The 10270-nt window shown below is 50.5% G+C and overlaps 1 non-coding gene across 1 annotated transcript; it reads right to left on the bottom strand.

Moving 5' to 3' along the window:
- Positions 1-4883: 4883 nt before the first annotated feature.
- TRNAA-UGC lies at positions 4884-4955 on the bottom strand. The gene has a single exon. It is a non-coding gene; the product is annotated as a tRNA-Ala (tRNA).
- Positions 4956-10270: the final 5315 nt, after the last annotated feature.

Raw genomic sequence — 10270 nt, forward strand, 5'->3', positions numbered from 1 at the left:
GCCCTGTGTGGGGGTGAGGTGGGGCAGGACTTGGTCCCATTCTGGGCACCACCAAAAATTATACAAACCTGCCGCCCCTGTCCAGCCCAACCTTCTGCTGATGCACCTCAGTCCACACCCCTGCAGGGATTGAAGCTTCCGTTGCTTAAACTCCAGGACACTGAGGGATTTCAGCTCCCCTTTGCCCACAGGGAACCTTCACCCCACTCCCAGCCAGGTTCTTGTCCATGGGATCACTGTAGGGGGGCTGGGTCCCTCGGTGGCTTTTCTCTCTCTACGACAGGCCAGGGTGCAATAACTGGGTGCATCTGAGCACCCAGGGCCTTCTGTGGGGCTGCCATTCCCCTTCCCCTTCTGTGGTCTCGTCTGTCATTGACTCCAGCCTTTTTTCTATCCATCGTCAGCACCATCCCAAGCCAGCTGCACTCGCCTCAAAAAGACAGTGTCCCCTGGTGGGTGTGAATCACTGACCTCTCTCCTCTCTGAGCACTGACTGCCCCTGTGTTTCCTGGCCTCTCAGTCTGTGCAGATGGGACCTTTCCCTCCAGTGCTGGAGGATTCACCCTTCTCATCTACCCTTGTCCCAAGCAGCACAGCTGGTGGGAATCTTAGGGTATGGCTACACTGACGAGTTGCAGCGCTGGTAGTTTGCAGCGCTGGTCGTCCAGCTGTGCAGGGCCAGCGCTGCAGTGTGGCCACATTGGCAGCATTTCCAGCGCTGTACTGAGAGGTGCATTGTGGGCAGCTATCCCACAGAGCACCTCGTCCCGTTTTGGTGCTGTTTTGGCGCTGAGTATTGTGGGAAGGGGAAGGAAGTGTGTGGGTCATTCCGCTTCCTGTTCCAACGCCCCGTGGTGCATCGCTTCACTTCCCAGCAGTCACACTTTCGCCGTCCACGTTTCTTGCCATTGTGAGTGCAGCACGCTGTGAAATGGAGCCTGAGCTGCTGAGGAATTTGCTGCTGACTGTCGCCAGCACATCACGTTTGGCAGTTGAGCTATTCCTTCAGCTCCAAAGTGACAGTGAGGATTCCGATGATGATATGGATTTGCCTAAAGCGGGTGACATGAAATTGCTTGTGGCGGTAACGGAAATGCTCAGCACCGTGGAATGCCGCTTTTGGGCTCGTGAGACAAGCAGTGAGTGGTGGGATCACATTGTCATGGAAGTCTGGGATGACGAGCAGTGGCTGCAGAACTTTCGTATGAGAAAAGCCACTTTCATGGGACTGTGTACTGAGCTCGCCCCCACCCTGCGGCGCAAGGACACAAGATTGAGAGCTGCCCTGACGGTGGAAAAGCGGGTGGCTATTGCAATCTGGAAGCTGGCAACTCCAGACAGCTACCGGTCGGTCGGGAACCAGTTTGGAGTGGGAAAGTCGACCGTTGGAATCGTGTTGATGCAAGTTTGCAGGGCCATTAATCGCATCCTGCTAAGGAGAACCGTGACTGTGGGGAACGTGCAGGACATTGTGGATGGCTTTGCAGAAATGGGTTTCCCTAACTGTGGAGGGGCAATAGATGGGACGCATATTCCTATTCTGGCACCACCCCACCTAGCCTACAAGTACATTAAATGCAAGGGGTGGTGGTGGGAAGGATAGCTCAGTGGTTTGAGCATTGGCCTGCTAAACCCAGGGTTGTGAGTTCAATCCTTGAGGGGGCCACTTAGGGATCTGGGGCAAAAAATGGTCCTGCTAGTGAAGGCAGGGGGCTGGAATTGATGACCTTTCAAGGTCCCTTCCAGTTCTAGGAGATTGGTATATCTCCAATTCTTTCTTATTTTTTTTTCTTTCTAAGGGGTATTTCTCTATGGTTCTCCAGGCGCTTGTGGATCACCGTGGGCGTTTCACTGATATTTACACAGGCTGGCCTGGAAAAGTGCATGATGCACGCATCTTTCGGAACAGTGGCCTGTTCAGGAAGATGCAGGAAGGTACATTTTTCCCAGACTGAAAGATCACAGTAGGGGACGTTGAAATGCCCATTGTGATCCTTGGGGACCCCGCTTACCCATTAATGCCTTGGCTCATGAAACCCTATACAGGGAAGCTGGACAGGAGCCAGGACCGTTTCAACTACAGGCTGAGCCGATGCCGAATGACTGTGGAGTGTGCTTTTGGCCGTTTAAAGGGGCGCTGGCGGGCGCTTTATGGGAAGCTAGACTTGGGGGAAAGCAGCATCCCTGCGGTTGTATCTGCGTGCTGTACCCTCCATAATATTTGTGAATGGAAGGGTGAAACATTCAGCCAGGCATGGAACAACGAGGTGCAAGTCCTGGAGGCTGAATTTGCACAGCCAGACAGCAGGGCTACTAGAGACGCCCACCACAGGGCAACAAGGATTAGGGATGCCTTGAGGGAGGAATTTGAGGCAGAAAGCCAACAGTAATTTTTTTTTGCCTTGACCAGGAGTGACGTGCACTGGTTACAGTGCTTTTAAGTGCCTGTGTTTTCCTTGATGTTTGTTACCTGTGTTTTCATTGGGGTTTGTTATCTTTCACTTTATGTAGTAATAAAAACTGTTTCATAATCAAAGAAATCATTTATTTAAAGAGAAGGAAGTACACGGGCAGGGGGGTTGGTTGTTGAACTGTACATTCATAGTTTTGCATATGTACTGCCAGGAGTGCTGTGCACCTCAGGATTGTACTGTTGCATGATGATGGGGGTTGAGTGCAGAGGGTAAGGGTCGTAGTTCTCTGGGCTCATAGGTGACTGTACAGGTGTCGGGGGCAGCTGGTGATGGTGTAGGTAAGAACCTGGATGCTGGGGAACGGGACTTGGAGCTGACATTGGTGCATAGGGGAAAGAGGTTTGGGAGGGTGGGGGTTTTGCACGGTAGTGCTCTGCCTGCATTGCTACCAGTGACTGCATACAGTCTGTTTGGCGCGCAATGAGGTTTATAAGCTGCCTCGTGGTTTTCTTCTGCGTCAACGCCTTTCTCCTGCTTTCTGTTTCCCTCCAGTGCTGCATCTTTTCTCTCCATTTCTGGGCATTTTTATTCTCTGCTGCACACTGGTTCATAACTGCCTTGACCAAATCTTCTTTGCTTCGGTTAGGTTTCCTTCTCAGGTTCTGAAGCTTTCTTTCAGTCACTGATAAGACCGGCCCAGGACTACTCAAGGTCACTATAAAAATACAGCAAATGATACATTTTAAGAGAGCTTGCATTGTGTATAATCTGAAGTCTCACACAAGCATTCCTCAGACATTTCAGCAACTGCTAGAGAATTCACAGCCTCCCAGAAATGGTAATGGTAATTAACCCTGGGGTTCCTGCCTGCCGTGGTCTGCTCGAGCAGGGTGCTTCTTGCTTCATGGCTAGACTGCCTGTTTTTGGGCTGTGTTAAACGCAGCACTGCCATGTCCCTCAGGAATTAACCCTGGGGTTGCTGCCTGCTGCGGTATGCAGTTGGGGAAACCAGCACTGAAACACTCCCTCCATTTCCCACAGGAGTTAATACTTGAAGATATCTCCCTTCTGCGGGTTACCAAAGAAGCAAGGGAGGGTCTCCTACAACAATGCAGATTCCACCCAGGTCCTTATGCAGCGTGCCTCTGTGCAAGCATGGTTCCCCCACCCCTCCTGGAACAGTGGCGCGGACGCGTTAGCCTGAATGGGACAGGGACCACAATGGCTCTCCCTTTAAATTTGGTCACGCGAATTGCCTATGCTCTTGCAGAAACTTTTGAAGAGATTACAGAGGCAGATTACTGCGACGTGATAGACCACATCAATGGGATATTCCATGTCTAGGCATGCAGGCATGCAGCCATACCATCCCCCCTCCTCTCCCAAAACCTTTGCATTGCAATAAAAGCTGCTTACCTGGGACCTGCTCCTGTGATTCTTCTGCACCAAGTTCCAGGGGCTGCGACTGGCTAGCTTCCTCCTGGCTTGAGAAGAGCTCCTGACTGCATGCCTCCTCCGGGGTGTCTTCCCCCACCACAGTAGCCTCACTGTCTGCCTCCCCCTCCTCTACCGTCTCTAAACTGTCCATCGTGGTCCTTGGATTTACAGAGGGGTCACCCCCATAAATCGCATCCAGCTCCTTGTAAAACCGGCAGGTCGTGGGGGCACTGCCGGATCTGCGGTTCCCCTCACGTGCTTTGCAATAGGCACTCCGGAGCTCCTTTACTTTTACCCTGCACTGCAGCGCGTCACGCTCATGGCCCCTTTCCAGCATGGCTCTCGATACCTGGGCAAAGGTATCATAATTCTTATGGCTAGAGCGCAGCTGTGCCTGCACAGATTCCTCCCCCCAAACACTGATGAGGTCCATCAGCTCGCCATTGCTCCATGCTGGGGCTCGTTTGCCACGTGGAGGCATGGTCACCTGTAAAGATTCACTGATTGCATTCCATACCTGGCTGAGCAAACAGGAAGGGGATTTTTAAAATTCCCGGGGCATTTAAAGGGCGGGTCACCTGAGGCCAGGGAAGTAGAGTCTGTGAACTGATGAGCAGAGTGGCTGAACAGGCATTCTGGGATACATCCTTATACCCTGGAGGACAATCACAGCGCTGGTGTGTGGCCACACTTGATGACCAGCGCTGCAGAACCAGCGCTGGAATCCTTATTCCCCATGCCGAGTGAGGTGTACGCCCAGCGCTGCAGCCAGGGAGTTGCAGCGCTGGAAGTGCCTTGCAGGTGTGGCCACTTACTAATTGCAGCGCTGGTGGAGGCTTTCCAGCACTGCAAATCGCCAGTGTAGCCATACCCTTACATGTACCGAGGTGACTTAGGAGCAGAAACCCCCCCCAGACCTTCCATGCAATTGGCACTTGCCCCTCACTGAGCAGGATTGAAACTCCTGCAGGGAGATTGCTGGGCCACATCCCCTCAGGGCATGAGCAAAGCAGCAGGGTGAAAAAATCAACCTGGAGATGCTGGGGATTGAACCCAGGACCTCATATATGCAAAGCATGTACTCTACCACTGAGCTACAGCCCCAGATAGTCTTTGTTTGCTATGGGTTACACCAGTGGTAGGCAACCTATGGCGCGTATGCCGAAGGTGGCACATGAGCTGATTTTCAGTGGCACTCACACTGCCCAGGTCCTGGCCACCAGTCTTGGGGGCTCTGCATTTTAATTTAATTTTAAATGAAGCTTCTTAAACATTTTAAAAAACCTTATTTACTTTACATACAACAATAGTTGGTTATATATTATAGACTTATAGAAAGAGACCTTCTAAAAACATTAAAATGTATTACTGGCATGCGGAACCTTGAATTGGAGTGAATAAATGAAGACTCGGCACAGCACTTCTGAAAGGTTGCTGACCCCTGGGTTACACTCAGAGCCCTCTTGTTTCCAGAGCATCCAGTGGCCTAAGAGCAGCATGGGGGACACATTCCCTGCTCTGAGGGCCAAACCTGCTGTCCTGGAGATTGCTGGTTCTTAGAGTCACTTTTCAGCAGGGCCAGATTTGATGTGTGGGGCAGAGAGTGTGGGTGCCCTGGGCTCAGGGTGCAGAGATACACTCAGCCCTCTCCCCTGCATTGGGTGAGGGGTGCTTCCACCCCCTGCTGGAAGGTAAAGGGAGGGGAGGGGCGCTGTGAGTCACTCAACATCTGACCCTGGTGGCAGCAGTGGTGTGGGAAGCTCCAGGTGTTTCTAGGATCTGCTTTTTCCACCTGCCTGTGAAGTCCAGCTTTCCCCAGCACATTCACTGCGGTGCAGTTGGGTCACTGTTTCCATGGCTGAACAGCAAAGAATCACTCCCAGTTTCCCTTCTAGTCTGCAGCAGGATTAGCCTGTGTTGGTGGTTAATGAGGTGGATCTAGTTGTAGATTGTTATTCATTCCCCACCTTGACAATTCACACAGTCCCTTTCCTGCTCAAATCCCCAGCACCTCGGTGATCCTGGTAGCAGGGGTTGGGGCCTGAGATTTTCAGGGTCCTTTTTCCCCTCCACCTGGAGTGAACTCAGCTTTTCCCCATCCCAGACAATCCATGAAATAACAACAGGGGCATAAAGAAAGAGAGGAGAGAACATCTCACAGCCAGGGCTGGATGTGCCCAGGGCCCCCGGCTTCTCCAATGTTTCCATGGAATTTGGCCCCCTGCTTTGCACAAGGGACAGAGAAAGATCTTGCTGTTCCTGTGTCTGTGCAAGGAAAATTGTGCTTCCCTAGGAAAGAGAGGTGGGAAATGGCCCCATGATGGGACAATATCCTCAGGATTAAGACCTAAGGACTCAGGCTGAGAACTGATAGAACTGCACTCATCTGGGATTTAACAAATTGTCTTTCATGGAGCAGGGCCAGATCCAGTGTTTTCGCCATCCCAAGCAGAAAAATAAAATAAAAAAGCTGCAATCAATGGCAGCTCTACCGCTGCCAGTTTGGTGGCAAGTCCTTCCCTCTGAGAGGGACTGAGAGGGCTGAATTGCCGCTGAAGCCTCCCCTTTCCATTGGCCGCCCCAGCCACCTGCTTGCTGCGCTGCTGCCTGGAGCCAGCCCTGCCATGGAGACACTGGGAAGATGGGGGAATCAGGAAAATAACATGGATTTATTTACATTGCAAGCGAAGAAAAAACAAGGCTTTCTTGGTTTAAGGTCACTTTTCTCTGACTAGGAATTGAACCCAGGCCTTGGTAGTGAAGGTACCAAATCCTAACCAGTAGACCACCAGGGAAATGAGGATATTGCTTTTCTTCTCACTTATGCTACACTTTCTTAGGCTACTTTCTGTCCACTTTCTGAAACCGTTCTATTGTCCACTCCCTGAGGGGCTAAGAGCAGAGAGTGCAGGAACCCCTGTGCTCAGGGTCACAACCTGAGCCCAACCCAAGTCACTGAAACAAACTCAAATGATGCTTCCTCCAGCAGGATCACAGAGCAACACAAAGAAAACCCCATGAGGAACAATCCTCCTCTGCCTTCATTTACCCCATTGCAACCCTCTCAGCAGCCTGCTCTTGCGGGAAGGACTGAGCTGATAGGAGCTCTGGCACAGAGACCAAGGGAGGGGTGTTGCTCCCCCTGGGTGTGAGCTGATCACATTCTGACTCCGTGTAACGGGGCTCTGAGCTTTGCCATCTTGTGAGTTCTGAGTGCTGAGCCCCCCGGACCCTTCTGCTAGAACATGGGGATTGCACAACAGCTGCAAGCCCTTTTCCCATCTCCTTGTCCTCCCCGGCTTCCCCAGACCTTCCCCACAAATGGTTCTATCAGGCACTGGAGGGATCTAAGGACCTGCAGGTTTCCCTCACCCACCTCTTAAGGCAAACAGTGATTCCCTTCTCTGACACTCCTGGGCCTGGGCTTCTTTTGAGTTTTTCCACAGGGGACCTGATTCCCTGTGAAAATGTTTGTGTGGCGTGGGGGGGACTCAGACTCAGACTCTCCCCCACTAGATGAGTCCAACAGCACCTCCCCTTGGTGGGAGAATCCTAAATTCCACCCTCCCACCCTGGTTACTCTGACCAGCTGATGGCGACAGCATGTTAAATCAACCCCAGCTCTCTGGGCTAGAAAGCAGCATCTAACCAGCCTTGTGACAGGTCCGGTTTGCTCGCTGGAGACATAACGGACCAGGAAAGAAGGCAAATGTCAGACAGGGAACCTCAGCTCACAAATAAACACCCTCAGGCTCCTTCTACACTGCGACTGGGCAGTTGACTGACTTTAAATCTAGCTAGCTCAGTTGGTAGAGCATGATGGTCTTTCCGGGTGTGAAAAACCCCAAAACCAGTATAATTAAGCTGACCTAAGCCGTGGTTAGATAGTGCTAAACGAAAGGAAAGATTGTTCTGTCAATGTAGCTATTACAGGGATGGAAAACCCCTCCAGTCACTGTAGCAACTGTCTACTCCACAGTGCTAGAGCAGTGTCATAGCAGCATTTTAAGCGTAGCCAGCCTCACAGTGAGACCAGATCTGGCTCTGTGGACACTCAGGTACTAGCAACATACTAACGCCTCCATAGTTGGCAGGATTCAAACCTGTGTGGGGAGACCCCAATGGATTTTTAGTCTATCACCTTAACCACTCAGCTACAAGTACTTAATGTACAGTTATTTCACTACACCATGATTCTGTTCTCACAGAATTGTCACTTCAAATTGCTCAGACCAGCTCCCCCAACACATTAGTGTAAGTGTGTCCATGGCTGAACAGCAAGAGTTCCTGCCCATTTCCCTTCCAGCTGGAGCAGGATGAGAGTGTGTTTGTGGTTAATGACATTGCTGTAGATTGTTGTTCATTCCCCACACTGACAATTCAGACAGTCCCTTTCCTATTCGAATCTCCACCATATCATTCCAACAGCCGGGGTCAGGATTTCTCTGGGCACTGAAATGTTTCAGGGGGTTGAACTCAGCCTTGCATTCCATCCCTTATGTTTCATGGACTAACAGCAGTAGCATAAAGAAAGAGCTGAGCCAATATCTCACTGTCAGAGGTGAAGGTGGCCACGTCCCCTCTGTCTGACCATTGCCATTGCAGGAGAGAAGATTTCAATGGAATCGAATGCCCTGGCTCAGCAAGAGACACAGGGAGGTTTTGCTGTTCATGGATCTGTGCAAAGGAAATTGTGTCTCTGTGTGAAATTGAGGAGGGAAATGAAATGTTCACATGGTGGCCCAATGCCCTAACGAATGTGGGTGAAGGAGTCGGGCTGGAAAATGATTTTACAGGAGTTCGTATCAATTTATTGTCCTGATTAAAATCTATGGCTAAAAGGAAGCCACTGTTGTTAGTACTTGAACCTGTGTAGGGACACCCCAGTGGGTATCAAGTCCATTGCCTTAACCAGGGATAGTCAATTATTTTATCAAGATCTAAATTTCTTGGTCAAGGTCTAGTCAATGTCTAGACTCCAGAGAAAATAATACACTGATGATAATAAGAAGAATTTAGAAATAATTTGCAGTCACTATTGGCATAACTATGATGATTGTCTCGTGTTTCACTCTTTATATCTGGTACCACTGCCTTTCCCTTTAGTCTTGTAGTTTACGAAGGGTAAAACTAAACATCTCTTCAGATACAAGGGAGTGTTTGTGTTCATTCCTGTTAGCTACACAGGGGTTTCATGTAGCTGCTTTCAATCCTCCGGCTCTGCCCTGATAAGTAACATTTCAGGGTGTCACTGAACTGAAGGAGGGAGATCATTTTTTGACAGATTACGCCGCCTCTTAAAGGTGTTTGTCTGGCTGGCAGCCCTGGTTCCCAGGACTCTCCTGAGGGAAGAAAGATTCTGTGCAAAATACTAAAACTTTTAACAGAGAGGAGGGAAAGGCGATGGCCACATGATGGGGCCAGTATGTACGACAACATGGTTCTTTTATATGGGATGACTCTGAACATTGACTGATCTCCACTCCCTTGGATTTGAAGAGATGTTTAGTTGTGCACTTAGGAACCTATAAGGCTGAAGCAATGTTATGGATGGTGACACTACGATTGAAGGGTTATTTAATGTTGTAGAAATTGTTAAAAACACTTAGCTTAAACTGGAACTGCCTGTTATTAAAGGCTGGTTTCCCCACATCAGTTCCATAAGCTCTGCTAGAAATGCCCTGGCTTCTCTCCTGCCTCGGTGGGAACTGCAGGGAATCGTCCCCTGCTGCCCTTGGCTCCAGGCTGGTTTTTCTGGGGAGGGGACGTGGAATTGATTTGTTTGCTGTTGAGAAGGGAGCTGGGCCAGTTCTCAGGGAACGAGAACTCCCAGCATCTTCCCAGCCCAACCCAGGCTGCTGCCCTGTCCCAGCCTCTGTTCCCCTGGGGGCCCTGCGCGTTTGACTCTAGAGCAGCAGCTGAGGCAGAGGACAGCCTGGGCTGGGCAGATAAGGAGGAGTTTAGCCAGCAAAAAAGGTAAAATGGCAGTGGAGTATTACCTTGGACTCGATGGCATTTCTCCATTGGTCTGTCTGCTTTGGGGCAGGGACAATAACACATCCTGCTGCTTTCGTTATTTCAAAGGGCTGTTTAGGATTTTCATTCTCACACACAGTGCACAAAGCAGGACTCAACCTTTGCTGTAAACTAAACAAGCTGCTCACAGATTCTGGCAGCCACAATGAGCATTTGGGTGAGAGCTCAGACCTGCCCCTGTCCCAGAGGGAGGGGGTCATCTGTGTGGGGACTGGACCACTGACCTACCCGCTCCTAACTCCCAAACGTTCAGTAACTCTGTTATCAGTGCCTTATCTTAAACCATAAGAAAAATGACACTGGGCTAGACCAAAGGCCCATCTAGCTCTGAACCTTGTCTTCTGACAGTAGCCAATACTAGGTGCCTCAACAACCAGTCAACA

This window comes from Mauremys mutica, unplaced genomic scaffold (assembly GCF_020497125.1).
Source record: "Mauremys mutica isolate MM-2020 ecotype Southern unplaced genomic scaffold, ASM2049712v1 Super-Scaffold_100120, whole genome shotgun sequence".
NCBI classification, from domain to species: Eukaryota; Metazoa; Chordata; order Testudines; family Geoemydidae; genus Mauremys; species Mauremys mutica.